Source organism: Falco biarmicus, chromosome 17 (genome assembly GCF_023638135.1).
Source record: "Falco biarmicus isolate bFalBia1 chromosome 17, bFalBia1.pri, whole genome shotgun sequence".
NCBI classification, from domain to species: domain Eukaryota; kingdom Metazoa; phylum Chordata; class Aves; order Falconiformes; family Falconidae; genus Falco; species Falco biarmicus.
The window spans coordinates 5,137,747-5,158,617 of record NC_079304.1 but is presented as its reverse complement, the minus strand read 5'-3'; the positions used below and the strand labels follow the sequence as shown (position 1 = coordinate 5,158,617).

Below are 20,871 nucleotides of genomic sequence, written 5' to 3'. Positions count from 1 at the left end.
TTACATGTTTTATAAGCTGTGGCACCCCTTAGCTGGGAGCACTTTTGGCTGCAGGCTGTCTGGGAGGCGCTGGGTACCAGCATCCTGCAGGATGCGCGGTGGGGCTCAGAGGTACTGTGGAGCAAAGTCCGGGAGCCCCCTCACCAGTGCATCTCCCCCATCCAGTTCTCCAGGACGGCACTCCGCAGTGCCGGAGCGTGGGGATGCACGGAAGGAAGATGCTGTTTACCTGCTGTGCTGGCTCGGTGCTGGGAACCGTCTCCCTGGGCACGCCAGCCAGCACAGCCTGTCTCTTTGCATCGCTTTGAACTCTTATCTGTGGCGTCTCCGGATTTTCGCTGGAGCAGACGGTTGAGCCCCATGCGGGTCCTGATAACCTTTCTCTTGTTCATTAAGGGCCCACTTAGTGCTCTGTGGGACTGAAGCGAGACAGTCTGGAAGAGAGAAGCAGCCCAGGGCTTTTAGCCTGGGTAATGCAAAACTTCATCAATAATCTTCCAAACGCAAACCCAGAACTTAAATACAACCCTAGCGCTCCCCAAACTACCCCCAAAGAAAGAAAAACTTGCAAGGTTAAGACAGAGCATCTCCTTGTGAGCTGTTGTGCTTGGGGAGGGTGAGTTTGCCCAGCTGTGTCCTTAACAGCACTTCGTGTGTATGGGCAAATTAACTCTTTGGGGCAAGGACTGTGCGCTGGGGGTGATGGATGAGATGGTCCTTCCTTGCTCCTGACTGCTGCTGAAGTTTTGGGTGTGCTGGTGGCAACAGCACGCTGCTGAGGGCCAGCGGAGAGCCACCGGGGCTGGCAGCTGGGGCAGGCTGCAGGGCTACGGGCTCGCACGGGGGTGTTGGTGAAGCAAGTGCCCAATTATTTGGTTTGGCGTTTCAGCAGCAGCACACAAATCTACCTGACCTGGCTTGAGCACGTGTGCTTGGGCACGGGCTCCCTCTGCCCTCTCGGTGTCTCTGGAGGCAGTTGAGATCTATGGGGTCCCCAACATTCCCACCCCAGGGCTGGGGGGAGCCAGGACCTATGTATCCCCCTCTCGAGTGACTTGTGATTTTCAGCCCAAAGGGAGCTGAGCCAGAGGCGGAGGGGAGGGAAACACCCCTTAAAAATTGTCGAGGTAATGGAAACAACCTTAAACTATCATATTTCAAGCATAACGCCATAATAAAAGTAACAGGATAATGATTTTTTTCAGTCCAGATATTAGAGGCCCAGATATTGATTGGTTGTTTCCCTTGTCGTTCTCGCCTCTGATGGAACTGCATTTTTTGACAGAGAGTGCAATAAAATGTACAGTTTCCAATTTGAGAGCCCTATAAATGTCATCTCTACATGCACGGTTACAAATTCTTCATGATGTTCCTCTCCCTCCCCTCAACACCAAGAGGGTCCTCAGGGATGGAGGAACACACACCGTCTCCCTTCCTGGAGGAGAAAGTTTGCGGTGAACCCATCCCAGCTCAGTTACGTGCCGTAAAGATGGAAAGATGCTTCATTCCCGTGGGAGAGCTCTCTTGGAGTTAGAAGGACTGAGGTTACTGAGTTAATATATCTTTGTAGTTTTCAGATTTATAGATTCTGGGGCAAATCAGCAAACTTGTCACAGCCCCTGGTTGTTTGGAGTTGAGCTGTCAGAAGCTTCCAGTTTGACTCTGCTGGGCAGGATTTTTTTTTTTATCTTTTTCCTATGAGAACTTGGTACCTTTTGGGCAAAGGTCTAAAGAAAAACTCAAAATTTACAGGAGTGTTGAGGGAGAAATGCAGGGTGCTGGTATCTGAAGTTGCATGAATAACATGGTGGCATACAAAGTTATGTGAGCCCTTTTTGCTCCGTGCTCATATTTTTAGGGTTCAGTTTGTTTAATGCCTTGATTGTCCGCCCTGTCTGGGTTTCCTCCTTGATTTAGAAAGCCGGGATTTTCAAAGGAGGTTAAAAAAGGGAGTGCTCACGTCATAAGAGATAAGGTATCTCCTGTGGAGACAAACCCTTTGCATCTTACCTCAGATAGGTTTCAGGAGGATGCAGCCCAAGTCCTCTTGCTTTTTAGGGTCAGCAGAAACGCCTACGCTAAAGACTCTGCACGCCCCCGAGATGGAGAGAAGAGGGAGCAAAGCTGCCCAGCCAGGTCAGGCAGGGTAAGGGGTGGCTGGAGGCAGGTCTGGGTGCAGAGGGACTGACCAGCGCCGATACATCCCTCCTTGAAGGCTGTTATTTGCCTTTTTTTACTTTAAACCCCTGAAGAAATTCAGGGCTGGAAAAGGGGGTGGCTTGCAGGTGCCTCAAGTGAAGTAACCGAAAGTGGGGGAAGGCAGAGCAGCCTGATGAATGTGCTGTTCCTCCACTGCAAAAATAACAATAATCAGTTTTATATAAATCTCTTTTCCACAAAGAGACTTGAAACCACCAGCACTGTCCCCAAGGTGCAGGGGGGTACCCCGGTATGGGTAATGAGGGCAGTCACCTTCCATGAGATACGCTCGCGCTGTGACCTTCCGTTAGGTTTAATGCAACCTTTTTATTTATTTCCAATAACTCTCCAATCAGTCAGCACTCTGCCAGGTTTCCTCTAACCTCAGATCACAGGCTCATAACTGGTTTTGGGGCTTTTATTGGTCTCTGAGGTAGCCAGAGCCATTAAGCTCAGTGTTTTGATTTGATGAGAGACGTTTCAAGAGTCTCAGTGTCTCTCTCACCTTTGCCTAAACATTTCAGCCCCGTCTCTGTGCCGGGAATTGGGATTGCAGAGCCCAGCCCTGCCATTCCTCAGCTGCCCCTCTGCCAGGCAGGAATTGTCAGTATTAATATTCAAGGGGTGCAGAACTGGCACTGAAAGTTGCCCTTTTCTCCCCATTTTTGTAGAGCAGGTTGCACGTGGCTAATGCCAAATCCCTAACGGGAACCTTTACCCAGCGGGGTGCTGGGGGTTGGGTTAAGGTCTGAATGTCACCCCTGGGTCCTGAGCCCCGGAGCTAGCCTGGATTTGTAGCCAAGGACACATCTGATTAACCACATTTGGTGCTTTTTATAATAAACTCCTGATCTATAGCGTCCTGGATTTATCACTTAGTGGGTATCCGAGATGTAATAAGAAGCAGCTTCTTTTTTGGACCCGGCATTCTTTATACAGCCCTGTCACTTTCTCGTATTTCCAGAGGTGGGATACAGCCAACACGATCAATACTTTATTTTATCTCCTTTTACCAATAATTTTTTTAATCATAGTGTGTTTCTCTCATCCCCCACCTTTGGATAAATAATTACAGTGAAGCAGTGCCGCGTTCAGCACTTTTTAGAAAAGTCTGCAGAGGAAAAGCGATGAAGCCAGGAGTGGGGAAGGGCAGGAGCGTGCCAGGCTGTTCGCCTGCTGAGCATCCCCATCCCGAGCCAAACTGGGGGCACGAAGGTACAGCTGCCCCGAAAGCTGTGCCAAAGTGTGCTGTCCCCGATGGCCGGGGGTCACCGGACCCCCAGAGTCCATCCAGGAAGGGGCTGGAAGCGGGCTGCCACCCCTGCCAGCCGTGGGGTGGGCTGAGGGAAATGGGACTGGGGAGCTGGGAAGGGTGGACTCGGCCAGTATGACCTGTAGGACGTCAGACTGGGAGCTGAGAGAGCCCAGTTTTACCTCCAGGTCTTGTTTTAGTGCCTCTTTGACTTTGCCCAAATGTATTTCCTCGCCAACCCGCTCCTTTCCAGGCTTTTTAGGGTAAAAAGCTTCGGGGTTAGGACAAGGTCTCTGAAAATTATTTTTCTGGGGGCTGTAGCCACCCCCCCCATCTTCCAGCCCACTTTGTGCTCCTGGGCATCGCCCGCAGCCGAGGGGCTCCCCCAGGACTGGGGCTGCCTGGGGGTGCTCGGGTGACCTCGGGGGGCGGGGGGTGGGTGGGTTCAGCATAACCCCCCCGGGGGGAGGGCACACTGGGCCGGGGGGTCCCACCTGGCCCCCAGCGGGGCTCAGCCCTGCTGCTGCTGCTCTCCCAGGGCCGGGGCTGGACCACGATGCTCTCGGCTCCCGGCTTCAATCCTGGGCTTCTGCTGCTTCCTTGTGGCGAATCCCAGGAACGACACGGTCCTTCCCCGCCCCCCCCGGCCCGCAGCCCCCTCCTCCCCCAGCCCTGCCCGGGCACGGCGGCCCCAGCCCCCGGGACACCCCCCGCCTCAAGTATCTCCTGGGTACCAGGTCCAGGTGGAGGGGGGCTGCAGCCCCTGCCTCCAGGTTGGGGTCCCCCCGCCCCTGCAGCCACAGGAGAGAAGTGCTTCACCCCTGTCCATCCCCGCGCTGACCTTTGCTGGGTCCTTTATAAGTCAAAGTGGGATTTCTGTCTGGGAGCCCTTCCCGGAGACCGTAAATATGCCAAAGAAGCTGATGGAAGCTCTTGATTTTAGTCATATGTGTTTTTAAAGACCTGAAATGTAACCCTGATGTCAAGACGGGAATTCACAGAATATTTATGGTGTAAGGCTTTTTTTTCTCCCTTCCTTTTCTCCCTAATTTTAGTGTTCTTGCTGCTCAGGATTAAATGTGGGCTTCCCCCTCTGCCTGACACCCCCTGCGACAACCCCCCTCTCTGCTCCCCAAAATGGGGGGTATTGCCCTGGACTGCCCTACTCCTGCCACAGCCCTCGGGGCTGGCACATGTCCCCTTCCCTGCGGAGACCCCAGTGAAGTGCCCAGTGGGGACAAGGAGAAGGGGTGGCTGGGCAGGAGGAGCCCCGCTGGGGTCCGCAGTCCGGGGTCCTGCCCAGAGCCGGGTGGAGGGGAAGGATTTCTTCACATGTCTCAAGCAATGCTAATCCTGTTTATACATCGCCGGGTGATGCTTCATCCTCCCGGTGTGACACCCTTGATTCATGTTCAGCTCATGAACCGCCCCAGCCCTCAGATCCATCCCTCCGCTCGTGGCTGGAGGAAGAAGAGGACGGGATCGGTGAGGGCGGCAGCCAGGGTCTGCCGGCGGGGCTCAGCACCCCCAGGCAGATGGTCGTGCAGGGGAGAGCTACCCTGGTGGCTCTGGGCTGGCTCTCCCAGGTGCTCTTTTCCATGGGGAGATTAGGGAGCACAGCGCAGCCAGGAGGGATGGGGAGTGGGTGACCCCCCGCCGCCCTACTCCGCTTGCTCGCTCCAGGGCTGCAGGGTGAAAGCTGAAAGTTGAAGAGTACAAAACCATCAACCCCTGGCTCTCAGCTTGTGATGGGAAATGAAAATATTTGGATAAGCTGTGATACGGAGCTGCTGCTATTTACAAACCTTGATCCTGTGGCCTGCACATCAAAAGGCCTTCTTTTATAAAGCGCTCTCTGCTCTCCCGGCTCCGTTTTCAGGCTGTCAAGGGCATTATTTGATGTTCCTCTTTTGTTTGTTTACATTAATTAAGATGGGCAAATCCATCACTGTGACTTTCTCCCTCCGTGGCGGCGGGGCGAGAGCGGCCGGGGCACACGCCTGCTGCAGGTGTTCGGCGGGTTTTGTTGGGCGGATGATAAAACACACATTTGTTCTCCAGGTCGTGTGGACAGACTGACAGTTTCCCGATAAAAGCCCCCCACCCCCTCCCCCTGCTGCCCCGACACCCACCCCGCCCCACGGTGACAAATGATTTTCTTATCTGGAACAAGGAAAAGCAGTGGCCAAGTTTCATCTCCGCTTCCCGCCCGGATGCTGGGGGCAGCGGGGTGATGCGGCCGCACTCAGCTCTGCCCGCCGTGCTGGGGTGGATGGAGTAAATTTAAGGAGAGCGTGTAACCGGCTTGGTGCGGGGCCCTCGCTCTGCTCCCCGGCTCCGTGCGCCGTCACTGATGTAAGGGGCAAGGACCGCCAAATTCCCTCCCTGTTTTGCCCCATTGCGGGTTTTGTTGCCTCCAGCATCCCCATCACCTGGCGGCGTGGCTGGCACCTCGCTGTGCCAGGCAGCGCTTGCCACATCCCCACGGCGGGTCAGCCTCGGGGACAGCTTTGCCTTCGGAAGTGCCCAAAATGGGAAAATCCGTGAAATCCAAGGCTGGCCCCAGCTCCTGCCCTTGGCACCATCTTGTAAGGGGAAGGTTGTGAAGCGCTGACGTTCCCACTGCTCCCAGCCCTCATGCCTCTGCCCAGGTGCTGTGTCAGGAGTTCCTCAGGTCCCCTGAGTGCGTGGGAATGGTGAGACTGGGGCTGCCCCCAGTGTGCGACTGGGACTGTCCCCTGTGTTGGGGCTGGAGCTGCCCCCAGTGTGGGACTGGGACTGCCACCAGTGCGGGACTAGGGTTGCCACCAGTGCAGGCTGGAGGGTGACGGGCTCACGACAGTGGCAAAGTGATTCACACCATTGCTGAGCTGGACCAGTACAAGCAAAGTGGAAATTTCACTCAGATTAGTTGGCAGCTGAGAGGCGGCACGGTGTGACGAACTTTGCATGTGACAGCTTCGTCCTCCCAGTGACTCCCCTCTTGTCCAGTACAGTTGTCTGAACTGGGGTGGAGGCTGTGCAGGGCGATGCCCAGATCCTGGAGCAGCAAACACCCCTGCCCTTCTTGCGCGCGATCCATTGCCATCGCAATTCAATGCTTCCTAAAAATGCGTCCCACCTTTGTAATCTTCCAGGTGTCTTGCTTTAATGCACATTCTTGATTTTTTATTAAATACACTGGCTTTCTAGAATCGGTTCACAGGGATGAACCATGCTGATACTGGAATTTTAGGCAGGGGACTCCGGAGCCCAGAACCTTTCCAAGAGGAAGCAGCTTCCTTTTTTTCCCTGTTTTTTTTCCCTCGTTTTGAAGGAGATAACTGGCACTTCATTTATCTGTGCGTTTGTTATGACTCTGGGCTAACAGATACCACACTTAGCAAACTCTCACTCCTCACTAATGGAAGATACGTTAATCTAATTGCCCCGTATCACCCAACACCGGAGCCTCGAGCATCCTCCTCCCACGGCAGCGCAGCTCTTCCTCCGCCGGAGCAAGCCGCCGGCTCGCGGGGATGCTTCCCCGTTTCCCAATTCCTGCATGGCTCCATGCCCAGCCAAGCTGGGACTGCAGGAGCTGGGAACCTGGGAGGACTCACAGACACCAGATTTACTTGTGTCAGCCTCGCCTCGGGGTGCCAGACCCCGGAAAGGGTTGGGGAGTGGGAAACACAAAGGGGGGGATTAAACCACAGTGGTCGGGAGGTGGAAGTTGCTGGAATAACAGCGCTGGGTTGGGAAAAATGAGGTGTGAAATCCCGGGTCATGCCTGCTGCAATAAGCCCTGTCTCTTTGGTCCTCAGCGTGGGGAGGGTGCAGGAAAGTGATGCAGCCCATCGTGGGTTTTGGGGGTCTCTGGCTCAGCCGGTGGCCGTGCCGGGGCTGGATCCAGCACAAGCGGTGCCAAGGGGCTATGGATGCAGGATGCTCCCCCCCGGGAAGCCAGCCCTGCCCAGCCCCGGGTGCTGAGCCACCCCACGCCTCACCGGATGCTGCAGGGTTTGTCGCAAGGCCATTGAGGAGTTCAGATGGATGTGTTTAAAAAAATCCAGATATTTCCTTTAAAAATGAAGTTTTAAGAGAATTGTTAAGACTCAAAAATAAAAAATACACAACCCTGAAACTTGTTGCTTGCCAAAAGTCTTAAGCAAGGCACTGGAGAGTCCCATTAGTCCCAGGATTTCTGAAAGGTCCTAAACCAGGCTTGACAACACAGAGGCTCAGGGAGAATACTTTTTTTAATTTGATATATGGCAGCAACTTAGTTCACATTCTCACGCAGAGCCAAAATCTGGAAGGTTGAGAAAGGCAACCGCTGGTTTCGTTCAAAGTTTAGAAGAGGAGACAAGGTTTGGGAGGATGAGATCTGGCAACTAGAAGGATGTGATAACTGGGAACCACAAACCCCATCCCATCCCTACTGATAATACTCCCTTTGTTAAATAAATCAGCTTTAAATTTAATAGGATTTGATTTTTTTCCCCTCATATATCCATCAAGTTAAAAGTAAATTTATTTTACCAATAAAATTTGAAGTTCTTTTTGTATATCTTTATTTGATTTTCAGTCTCAGGCCATATAGTGTTAACATTAGCTGTGAATAAAAGTTAATAATCACTTCCTAAAACTGCATCATTCACCATTTTGTAACATAATACAAAATTTAAGTACCCAAATAAATGTTTGTTAAGCTACATAATGACCGAAATATTTTTGCATAGAAATAGTGTGCTCTGCTGGTTAGCTAAGAGAAATGTTAAATTTACCATAAAAGCGAACTTTATCAACATGTTTTAATGGTTACCAGCTTTCCTTAAGAAAGTGAATAAAAAGTACAAATGCAAAACAACATTAAAATGGATGATTTCAATCAAGACGTCTTGCTCGATGATTTAAATCATCACGAAAATTGACGATTTAAATCACTTTGAGTTAAATCAACCCACCCAGGGCTCTGGTTCCTGCATCTCTGCCGGGACCGCGCCACCCAGAAAGCTTCTTTCATCACTTGGGCTCCTGCCCGCGGGAGCCCGAGGCTTTAAAAGGAAACATCTTTGTCCTGGACCAGCGCAAAGCAGGATCCTCTAATGAGCTCCAGACGCTCCCCATGCCCTCGCCGTGTCTCCTCGCGGAGTTGCACCGGGAGCAATGAAGTTGAGTTAAGTCTTGGGAATGGCAAGGGGGACTTGGGGGGAAAGAATTATCCCCATCACCTGCCTCCGGCTGTGCACCCCAGGCACCCTTTGTACTCCATGGGGAGAAAGTGCCTATTTCTGGCCCCAATTGCAGCAGAGAGCTGAGGGAATTAGCCACAAGGTCTGCAGATGGATGCCAGGCTGGGCTGCTAACGGCGGTGGCTGGCTTAGGGGTGGGAAAGCAGCCCAGCTCCCAAAGCCCCGCTCTCTGGCTGAGATGAGGAGGCGCTCAGAAATTTCTCAAGCTTTTTTAATTTTGCAGAGTTTGCATCTTATATAAAAAAAAAAAAAACCACCAAAAAAAAACTCAGACAAAAACCCAGAGCATCTAGTCAAAAGCTCTTTCTCAGGGAAGGGTTCCTCAGTCCTGGTGGTCCCAGCCCTAGGTCCTGGAATGCTGTGGGGACAATGTGGTTGTACTGGGCTCCCGCTCCACCTATCTTGTGTCTGCATCAGGCCCCTCTTCCTGGTCCATCTCCTCAAATACACGTGTTGAATTGTGGCTGCGGACTGACAAGGTACTAAAACCCAGTGTGAGGCACTTAGGACCAAGCAACAGCATGTGGGACAAAGGCTTCTGTACCCATCGCCTTGCCTGAGTCAAGTCTGCTCAGAAAGAATCCTGAGGTTGAGCACAGTCTGAAATTCCTTTGACGGCACTGGAGATCATCTCTCCTGTCTGGTGGTGGCTCCCAGAGCATCCCTGTCCCCATCTCCTCACAGCTGCCCTCCTGTCCTGCAAAACAGTCGGTACCTCCTTGCAAGGGGGGTCCTGGCCCGCTCAGACTGGGGGTGATGCATTAGAAAAGGCAGCACGTTTAGGGGGGAAAAAAAACCAACACTAAACCTGCTGCCTTCTGCAGATCCTCACTGGATCTGCATGGAAGGGAGCGGGAGTGGGACAGCACCATGTCCCGAGGGGCCGGGGGGACCCTGAGGTGTCGGTCCAGGAGAAGGAGCCGTCAAATGCCAGCTTGTGTTTCCATGAGGCTTTGCTGGTGGTTTTGGTTTTTTCTAAACAATATATCTGTATCCAGATTGGCAGTTGCTCTAGCACATTCATTTTGTAGAAAGGCATCCCTAAATGGGAAGAGAATAATTTATACTGACATAAAGCACCTTTATTTGGATATAACTATCTACATTAAGGAGGTTGGATTGCTCTCACCGTATCAGTATGGTGTAGTTGAAGCTCTATTACTCGTATATAAGCTATTCCTGGCTCTGCTCCTGATTTATTTGACTAGCAGAGCTAGGCTGGGTGTGTCTAGATTCATGTTGTGTTGATATCAGAAAATCAACGTTTCTTTCGTAATCCAAGGTATGTGATGTAAATCAAGAGGGCTCCAGGGAAGGCAGGGGCATTTTATCAGTGTAAAACGAGAGGAGAAGTGAGCCCAAGGGGAGGATTTACCAAAGAACATGCTTTTATCATTTTACGACCTGTTGATTTTACTTTTCTAACAATTACTCAGAAGTAGGAAGCAAGGAAAAAATAGGCTTGAGCCTAGATGAAAGGGAAGTAGGAGAACCAGGCTACTTGTTTGAAATGTAAGAGTTTAATAAGTATGGGAAGGGCGGCTTCCTCCCACTCGCTGCCTCCAGCCCTGGTAAAGACCTTTCTTATCGTTGCAGGAGTGGCACAGCATCATCACAGCAATTTCCAGAGTCAAACCTGGACCTTTAAACCATGTTTAAAGCTGTTACTTGGTTTCTCTCCTGTAACTGTAGAGCTCAGGAATTTGGTTTGCCTTTGGTTTAATGGGATGCGGTCCTAACCCACAGCCATCGCACCCAGTAGCAAAAGACATTTGCAGGGGGCTCCGTGCCATGGGCTCACCGTGGTGCTCCCCGACACTGAGGGGTGTCACCAACACACCCCAGCAGCGTGGCGCAGAGGTGCAAGGGCTGCGGTGCTGGGCAGCTTTTGCCGAGGAACGGACCCGCCGTGGTGCCTCAACTTGCTTTTGAGATGAGACAAACTAGTGGATGATTTGTAAATAGCAGTTTGGACTAATTACCTGCAAAATTCGTTTTTGAAGAGTGATGCTGGGTTTGAATGATGGAATAATGATCCCACTTAGTGCTTCAGTGGGGTTTCAGGCTTGGGAACACTGCGCAAATAGCAGCTAATGATGCTGTTGGCATCCGCAGCCAGGTAAAGGTGGACTGCCTGCTTTCTAGAGAAATGCTGCCAAGAGTTTGGGTTAAATATACCTAAAATAAACTAATTTGATTCCTCAAGACTTCTCGTTAGCTTCTTAGCTTGCTGCAGACAGGAAAGCCAGACTAAAGCTGGCTAACGTGGCTCAGCTCACCAGGGTACCCTTGCTGGCACAGCCAGCTGCCCCCAGTCCATCCCAGCCGGGCAGGATCGGGCAGGAGTGCCCATGCAGGCAGGCTCAGGACAGGGTTTAGGCTGTTCCACTGCCCGGTCTGGGTGTGCAGACCCAAACCTGTGACTCAGAACTTGTCACCAACCATCTGCCAGTAGGTGTCGGCTGCCTGCTCCTGCCTCCAGAGCCTGTTGAGTGCACCGCCCCTACTCCAGGTCTCTAAATCTCTCTCTGCCATTTCCATGCTTGGCATGGAGTGACTGGCCACAGGAGGGGCGTCTCGCAGGGATGGTATCCAGGAGGAATAAATGTGTTTGTAATTGGGGAACAGCTCCTGCCGGTTTTCTTGGGATGACCACATTAAACACTGAATACTGTGAATTCAGGAGGAGACAGCAAAATGGCTCTGCCTGAGCTGGTATTCAATGACTAGGGAGAATGTGGTGGCATGTTACTGTCAGGCTTAGCGAGATGGAAAAATACCCGTAGGGGACGGCGCAGGGGGAAGCAGCGCACTTGTGCGCTCGCTGTACCCACGTCGGCTGCGCTTCTCCATGTGCAGATGCATCCCCAGCACAGGGGAGGCTGCAGCTTCCAGTGCCCGCCCTGAGGTCTGTGATGTCTCTTTATCCCGTGAGCCAGGCACCTTCCCAAGGGTGGGAACAGGCCCAGGTACGCTGAGACCCCTTGGCTGGTTTTATTCTTTCTCTGGGATTTGCTCCCTCGCCCTGTCCCCCGCGACAGGATGGCTTCTGTCTGCCTTACCCCTTGCACGAGAGGCCTTGCACTGACCCCTTCTCTATACCTTTGTACTGGACTCGCACTGGTTTTGGTTTGCGTGAGACCAGGAGGGATGAGCACAGCACGTTTGGGCTGTGGATTTCGTCGTGCCCCTCCTGCTCCCCTCCCAGGTGGATGCCGGCTGCCAGCATCCCTCTCCCCACCCCCGCCGGCCCTGTTCATTTTATACACAAATTGAGGTCTCAGGGGAAAGTTGTTCTTCATGTGAAACACAGCTCTGCAGTTACAGGAGAGAAACCAAGTAACAACGAAAACCCTCAGGGAAATCATTTAATATTTCCAGCCTTCTCACATGGGTTCTTGACACTTGGGTCTGTGGAGGGGAAAAACTGATTTATGCCGTCAGTCGTTAGACAATGTGGAGGTGAGGTCAGGCGCGGGCATTCCTCATCTCTTCCCTGGCGCTCAGAGATCCCTTGGGCAAGGTGGAATCAAAGCATTTCAAATGGTAGAGGTCATGAGAGCGACACTGTAAGAGGTAAAAGAGCACAGCCTCCTGCCTCCTACAGAATGGCTGACACCTATATATCTTCATATTGCCATTGTTTCCACTTGAAAAATTGCACATCGTTTGTTTTACTTTTTCCTAACCCTCCTCTCTCTTTAAATCCTCTCGATTTTCCACGGTGATCTATAGGAATCGTTTGTGTCAAGGCTGATGATTATGTGGTACAGAATTTTTATAGGAATAAAAGGCCTAAGCCGTGAGATGGGCTTTAGCCAACAGGTGCCTGGTCTTTTCGCAGCCTCACCGAGACCCTGTAAATTAAAATCACATCTGCCCGTTGGGAGTTTTCCTGTGCTGATTTGTGGCTGCAGCGAGGGGCTGGGGTCAAGCAGCTCTCGGGCATGGTGTCACGATACCGGATGGCAGAGCGTGGCTGGGACGTACCGCGGGATGCCGAAACATGATGCGGTTTGGCCCCTCAAAGCCAACATCCCCCTCGGAGCCCCAGCAGATGTCCCAGCAACCTGAGATGCTGCTGTGGGCACCGAGAGTTTGCGTTTGCTGCTTGGGTCCCTTCTGCCTGGGGTTCCCATCTCTGGCTGTTCCTGGTGTTCCCTTCGTCCTCATCATTTGCTCCCAGCAGGGAAGGTCATGGGTGAAAGATGTGGAAGGACCCTGGTCATGGAGGATGTGGGAGGGCCCAGATGTGCCGTACTTGGTGTCTTCTGGGGACACCACAACTTTGTGACAGCTCCGCAGAGCAGCTGAGCCCTTTCAGGTGTCTGTTTGGGGAGAAAGGCCAAGAGGGATTTCTGAGATCGGACCCAAACTGCTGTGCTCGTGTCTGGACTGACATCCTACCACAGTGCAGCGTGGGCGTGACAACGGTCCAAAACTCCCGAGAAAATTCAAGATGGTGAAATGTTTCTACAGGGAAACTCCTTGGTAGGAAATTTGCTTCTGTTGGGAATTAGGAGAAATGGATATTGCAAATCCCTTGGATCTCGGTGTTCGCTCCTGTTAGCTTCACAAGTGAGTGTGTAATGAAGGCGGAGGATGGCTGAGCCACCTTCCTTCTGGCAGAAGGAGCAAGCGCTGCTCAGCTGCACCCTGCATCGATAACCACGGTGCCTTCACCTGGGGAGCAGCAGGGAGGAGAAGGTTGCAGCCTGCGCACACAGCAGCAGGGCTGCGTCCCCTGCCACCGCCAGGGTCCCCCCAGCGCCACATCCCATCCCCGCTCTCCCACCCCTTTGCTTTTAGCTCACCGCCGAGGAGAGGAGAAGGGTCTCTAAAGCCCCCCTGAAGGTGCAGTGAGGGGACACATGTGGCACCGGTCATAGGGACCATCTCTTTGCTCATGCAGATGCGGTGGGGTCCTGGCTCCCGGCCCTGGGTGCAGGTACTGGGGCACGGGGCAGCGGGTCTCCTTTGGGTGCTGTGGGAAAAGCACCTTCTTGTCAAAGTCTTCGTCAGCAGCCCTGCAATAACGAACCCATCAGTGCAATTAACGGATCAGGTCTGCAGCCCCTGCTGAAGCCAGTGGTATTTTCATGCAAAGATCTCAGGATTGAGGCAGTAGTTAATAACTGGATGGTGGTGCCTGTTATCGCATCCCCACGGCTCCCAGCCCCACAAGCCCACCCGGGACCTCTCCTGAGACCTGCTATGGGTCGAAGGGGGATGAGGAAAGATGCTCCCATGCAGGAACCAGCCAGCCTGGCTGCCCTCCCCTCCGCCGGGGGCCATTTCGATAAGGCTTCACATGTCAGGCTGGGGTTTCCAAGGTGGTGGTGTAACATCAGTGAGAAGCAAATATTTGGCCAAGTGCACCCTGAGGTAAGCCAGTGTCCGGTGTAACCGCCCCGCGTGCCCATATGTTACTACTTATCCATCAGCCTCCTTGAGTAACGACGTACAGGGCCAGGGCGAGGGTTGGCTTTTGTCAAAGCATATATTTCAGCGGCGTTTAAATAAACTCATCGAGCTGCATGTCTCGTGAACTTTCCTGTCCCATCTGTCTGCGCCGAGCCACCCGTGGAAGGAAATGGATGAGGCCTTCAAACCTCCGCCAGTCCCCGGAAAATGAGCCAGTCCAGTTAACAATAAATGGTGGCCGGTGGGAGCACACATGAGCGGTCTAGTGAAGAAGAAAAGAAAGTTGAGCTTAATGAAGTCCCCGCGCCTGTGTCCCTGCGCGTGGACAGGAAAGGACGGGTGGTTTATAACTGTTTATTGGAGTTAATGGTAATAAATTCCTCACTTGTGATGCATTAACTTTAATGTTTTCATTACGTGATGATTTAGGTTTTCCCTTTTCACATTGTAAATCATGTTGTCCCGGTAGCACAGCAGGTCGAATGTCTGACATAATGTTATGTTTGGGGGAGAGAAATAACAGGGGAATGAGTTACGCAGATTATATATTTATATATTTCATACGTTATGCCTTTTTTTTTTTTTTTTTTCAAGGACTTTAAAAAATTGCATCCTCGGGAAACGGGTGGATGGGTGGACGGATGGACCGACAGACCCATCTGAGCAGGGATTTGCGAGATGCTGCTGCCAGGGGCCCGTTTCCATAGCAACTCCCCAAATCCACTTGGTGATGAAGGGTTTTTTTTCCCCTCCCTCTTTGCTGAGTGTGAACCCTTGGCTAATGAGCTGTGCAAATAGATATTGAGATTTAGTGGGTTTTATTTTGCAATTATAGACTTAGTGATTTGGAAGGAAACTTTTGGGCCAAAGGCTCTGCCTCCTCTTTGAGTTTTCTTTCCTTTTTCTTTTTTTTTCCTTTGGCAAAGTTGGTTGAACTTCAAACTTGCTGTTAAATTTTCCAGACAGAATAAATAAAAAAAACCAGCAATAAAAGTTGGAGGCTTTTTTCCACCCTCTTGGGCTAAATCCAAGCCCAGCCTACAGTCAGCTCTTTGCCATCGACTGTCTCTTCTCTTGTTTGCTTATCATCAAAACCACAGTCATGGGCTCCTCTGACAAAACATCCCTGAATCCAGCACCAACTCGGCACCTAACAAAAGTCCATTTGTACAGCCCCTATTTGTTTGTGTTCGGTCATTAATTGCAGCCCAACGAGGACATTAGGGGCAACACAGTTAATTAGGCGCCGTTCAACCCCAGGTGAGAATTGTGGTTTTCTTCAGCGACTTCCATGGATTTTGTGTTCACTCCTGACAAGTCAGCACTTGTCAAAGCCTTCGCCATTGCCTGGGACCAGTTAATCTTGGCTCCCGCTCTCAGCACTGGTCTGTACTGGCTGCTACAAGGGAGCATTTAGCAGTTCCCCGTCTGTCCCGAGGGAAGCTCTGGGTTTAGCTGCAGGTTTTGGATGGCCTCTTTGGATCGGGGTGCCGTGTAGCATCCAAGTGCTCCTGAGCCTGAGGACAACCGATCCCCAAGCTGAACACGGATATTTCACTTGATAATTTCCTCTCCATGATTTGCTGCCATTGATTTTTCACTGCCTCCTGCCTGCTGACTAGCTTTCAGTCTAGGTAGTGATCCTGGGGTGGATGCCTACACTCTGAATTTTGCTTACTAGCCTCTTCTGAAAAGTCAAGCTGAAGCCCAAATAAATCTTCTCTGCCGTGCCTTGCCTTTTCTTCATCTACTTTCTTATTTTCCTCCTCTAAAAAATGCACTGGAATTAGTCTGGCACAAGATGTATTTCATCTGATCCATGTTGACAATTGTTCAGTTCCCCATTTTCTTTGAAACCGTTGCTCATTTTGTTCCCGTCGTTATAAATAATCCCCAGCCATTTCCAGGGCGCTGAAAGGTTTAGTGACATTCCCGAGGCATGGAGGCAAGCGTGCTCGGGGGGCACCAAGGGCCTGGGAGCCACCGAGGAGATGCTCTGTGACCTGGAGCTGGGGAATGAGGAGGCAGAGACCAGGGGCACCACGCTGAAGGACGGTGGCTCGCTTCCCATGATGGCCTTTCTCCTCCTGCTCCATTTGGTCAGGACATCAGGCCATGCCCGTTGTTGGCTGCTTTGCTGGGCTGCAACATCTGCATGGCACCGAAAAGACCCTGCCCAGCTGTGCCCGATGTGTCCAACCTCCATCAGCCGGAGCCTGGAGCCAAGGGCTGAGCTCACTCCTGTCCTCGCACGGGGAACTGGCCCTTGGGGTAGATCTGGCCGGTGTGAGAAAGCAGAGATGTTTTCAAGATCCCCTTGATGCTGGAGAAAGGTAACAGCTGAAACACAGGAAGCGTTATCCTCCCATCAGAGCCCGAGAGCAGCCTGGCTCCCAAGCCGCTCCTTGTTCCTGCATGTATGAAACTTGTGTTGGAATAAACCCAAAAACGCCGCTCGGCAGCAGCTTTAGTGCCACCAGCCCCAGCAGCCACGGCCCGGACCCGTTTGCCACGGCAGCCCTTGGTGGTGGGTGGGATTTCCAAAAGCCTTCCCGAGCCCATCTCGCTTTGAAGGCAGCAGGAGGGGTTGTTTGTCTCTTTCTGATTGTTTTTTCCCTCATTAGCTTCAATGGAAAAAGAGCACAGCCACCACGGAGGGCTTTGGGAAATCACAATTGTGCTCTGGTTTGAAATATATTTGGGTGTTCCCTGTGAAGTCCCCGGGAGCAGAATCTGCTCTTGGCACATTTGAGCTTGGTGAATAAGCTGGAGGATGGGGAATTAGCTGTAACCGTCGTGCCTCCGTGCTCCATCCCTTTGAACAGTCGGTTGATGTGACAGCGTGGGCACCGACGCGGCCCCCGGGCATGTTTGGCTGCAGATACTGTGACATTTTGTGCAGCTGGTGTGCATGACTCAGAAAGCAAAGGGGTGAGAGCTGAAATCCAGAGGCCCTTGAGGACATGGTGGGGACCGGGTGGAACAGTCATGGTGCTTGGCAGCCAAACTCCTACGGTCTTTGCCCAAAGGATGTGCTTTGGTCAGCAAAACCAGTGGCTCCAATGGTCACCTGGGCTCAGGCTGACGCAGGAGCGAAGCCTTTGAGGCTGAGAGCATCCTTCGGCAGCACCTGAGGGATGCACATCACAGTAAAAGTTGGGGTGCAAGAAAGAGGGGAAAGGAAAGAGCTGGTGCCTGCTCCTGCATCCCTGGGTGTGGGTCTCTGGCTCATTTTCTCCCGCTCCTGAAATGCTGCAGCTTTGTATCCCCTGCAGAAAAGTGGTCTCCAGGATTACAGCGCGGAGCTATTCCCGGTGCCGCCAACGTGCGGCCCTTCTGCGGGAGGCTCCAGATGGAGCGGCGTGGATCATGAATTGGGAAATTCAACTGGGAGTGAGCAGCTCCCTCAGGAGCCAGGCTTGAGAGGATGGAGGAGAGGCCACGAGGGCTTTGAGGTGCTGGTGGCACTGGGAGGTGTCTGGGGAGGGTGAGGGGCTCGTCAGGCTCAGCCACAGAGCACAGGGCAGCGTTGCCAGTACCAGCCACCTGCTGGGCAAAGGGTGGGCTGGGAGAGATGCCGGGGTGGAGGGGACCACTGAGACCATCCAAACACAGCCACAGCCCTGCCATGCCATGCCAGGAATGACCAGAGAGAGACCATGTGTCTGGGAGAGCACAGATGTGCGTGTCTCAGATGAATTTAAGGCTTTTTCTTTCTCTATTTTATAAATGGTGAATGGCTGTTAGTGTTGGAACAGACGATCAGGCGGCAGGCTGGCTTTTCCATCACTTGGAGTCCTAGAAGATGTGGTGAGCCGTGGTTTACCTGCCAGCTGTGTGGTCCTGGGGCAGAAGCGTCTGGCAGAGGCTGCCTGGGTAAATAAACCCTCTGCCCTTGGAAACCCAGGAGCTTTCTGGGGCTGGGCTCCCACCTGGCCTCTCTGGGTCTTCTGGCTGTCCATTAGGATGGTTTAAAGAAATAAAAAAACCCAGGGACTGTCTTTGTAGGTAGATTTAGCTATTTGCTGCTGGCAAAAGCCATCTGGGTTGTTGTTAGGAGCAGGCTGGGGTGTGGGGAGGGGCAGGGACACCCCATGTAGCCCCAGCCCCATCTGCAGGCAGAGCCCCGAGCGCCGCGTCCCCCCCACTCACCCACCTGCACAGATTTAATCTTCTCAGCTCTGCGCCAGCAGGGCTGCATTAGAGAGGCTGCGTGCAACACGCAGGTTACAGCTGTCATCTTCGTGTCACATTCTGTAAAACTTAAAATTTCCAGAGCCCCGTGCAATTGAATCAAGCCCTTGCAACCCCTCCTTAATTGCATTAGTTTGTCTGAGCAGTCACTGAGTATTTAAGAAGAAGGGAGTCTCCTTTCATTCTGATTTTCCTGCTGGGAAAGTGAGGCACGGTGTCTCTTGCAGAGCAGGAGAGATTTGGGCTCCTGACGGTGTTTCAGAGGTGATGCCGCAGAGGTGCCCCGGCCCCAGAAGGCTGCCAGCCCAGCAGATCCTGGGACTCAGGGTCACAAATAACCTGAACCATGGGCTCTACTTAGGTGGAAGATTGATCTCAAAGAGGGCAAAGCACAACTGAAAAGGCAGCAGCTGTCCCAGGGGTCCTGCCTGCTTACAGGCGAGCGCTGAGAAATGATGGGCGAAGCGAGAAGATGTGGGGCTGGAAGAGGTTGTTGCTGGCTCCCATCGCATCTGTCCTGCTTCCCTGCTCCAGTTGCTCTTTGTAGTGTCTGACAGGTCCTTGCACTTCCCTAAATCTCTCCTGACAACCGAGGGACAAGCAGAAAGCACATCCAGAGGAGGACCAGGCTGGCTGGACCACATCCCTGCCTTGGCTCAAGCGACAGCAGCATCTTGCACGCTGGCGATTTCTGCAGCCGGTTTTCTTGGGGGAACAGGGGCAGAGGGAAGCCCCATGCTGATAATGTACTGAAAGTAAATGAAATTAAATAAGCGAAGCAGCACTCGCAGCTCCTGCCTTCCCCCCTGGGTAATTCAATTCGAGCGCTCGCGCTGATGGGATCTCGCCAGGGCTGCCTCTGTCACCCCGCTGGGGCCTGGATTCTTAACGTCTAAATAAAAGTTTCACTCAAGCATTTTTTATGCTCCTGCCAGCGGGATCAGTGAGCTGGTGTTGGGCACATTAATGTAATATTCATACTTGCAGGGTCTCTCTGTGCATCCGGCAGCACTGTCCCATTTTCATAATTATAAATGTCCCATAAAATGACATTTAGATTTGCATTAGCAAGAGGGGTTGGGGCTTGGATTTGAGGAGACAATGTGTCTTTTTACAAAGCAGATGCTCGGTGTCAGTAGAGAAAAGCCTGAGCACGTTTGTGCCAGGCAGGTGCCTTTCACCTGTGCACAGAGGAGGGATGCCAGGCTGGTGCCCTGGGAGGTGGCAGCGCAGGGTCCCACCTCTGAGGGTGCCCAGGGCCACCTGCATCTGAGGAGGGTGCAGGAGCTCCTCCAGACATTAGTCAGCGCCTTCCCCCATCAGGAAAAATCTCCTGGTACTGGTCAGCCTCAGCCCTGAAGGGGAATTCTGGTCCTTTTCAGCATCTTCATTTATTTTCATTGTAAGAAAGATAATCACCCTGATATCCAGTGCGATTTGTAGGAAGGTCTCGATTTCCTCTCAGCTCCTCGACCACTCGAGCACTGAGTTGCACACAGGGAAGGTGAAACCCTGCTCCTTTCCATCCCGCCGGAGCTGCCCTGTTGCATTTCTCAGGAGCAGAGTCAGAAACGAGCTCAACCTGACTCGTACCGCAGAGAAACGTGATTTCCCCGTGTGGGAAGGGGCAATGTCCTCCAGGCATTGCAGGGGGGCAACCCCACAGCACCCCGGGCTTCCTCTACCCTGGATCACCTCGGACAGCTTTGTGCAAGCCAAGGATCTGGTCTTTGAAGGATCCAGTTTCCAGCCAACAGAGGAGACAGACGTAGGGGAGCCTTCCCAGCCACCCAACCTCTGTGTGTCTGTGCCTGCCGCTCGCCCCCAGACCCATTTGCAGAGGACTGATAGCGAGCCCGGAGTTGGCAAACTATAAAACACAAAGATGAAAATAGCCCGTGAACAAGGGGGGTGCCGGGGGGGTGGATTGGGCTGAGAGCTGGATGTGAGTGAGACACGCTAAGAAAACAAGAGAAGCTCTTGGGACCTGGGATTCTGGGAAGTTATTCATACCGAAAAGGCTGCCAAGGCCGGGCACTGGGGAGGTGATTAGTGGCATTTAGTCATTTTTTATTGTGTTTTAGCACAAATTATGATGACAGGAGCTGAGTAGGAGAGGAGGGGGAGACCTTCTCAGCAGTAAGCCATGCCCTGGGAATATCCTTGCCCTGATGGTTTTGGGGATGAGACGTAGCCATCACCTCATGCAGCAAGTGCCAGAGTCCCCCCACGGCCCAGTGTCCATCCCCCAGCCCGGGGCGAGGTGCTGTGGTCTCAGACCAGACATGGGACAGGGGGATCATGTTTTCCAAGTCCATAAACCTGACCAGATCTTGCCTGCTGCCAAAGGCTCCCAGGGACCCAGCGAGCCTTGGCTGAGGGGCAAAGGGCTGAGCATCCACCCCCAGAGCAGCACCAGCCTCAGCCCACGGAGGATGGCTCTGTGTAGCCGTGTGAAGCACGGTCCTGGTTTCCTTGAGGACTTCTGGGAGTCTGCAGCCAGGCTTGGGAATAGCTGGTGAGATCATGATAGACAGTGATTTTCACCTCCAGTCACTGCTCTGC

General features: G+C 52.6%; 1 protein-coding gene across 2 annotated transcripts in view; it reads left to right on the top strand.

Annotated features, from left to right (window-relative positions):
* Positions 1–20,871, top strand: part of SKAP1 (src kinase associated phosphoprotein 1) — a 155,723-nt gene that overhangs the window by 105,256 nt on the left and 29,596 nt on the right. The window lies entirely within an intron of this gene.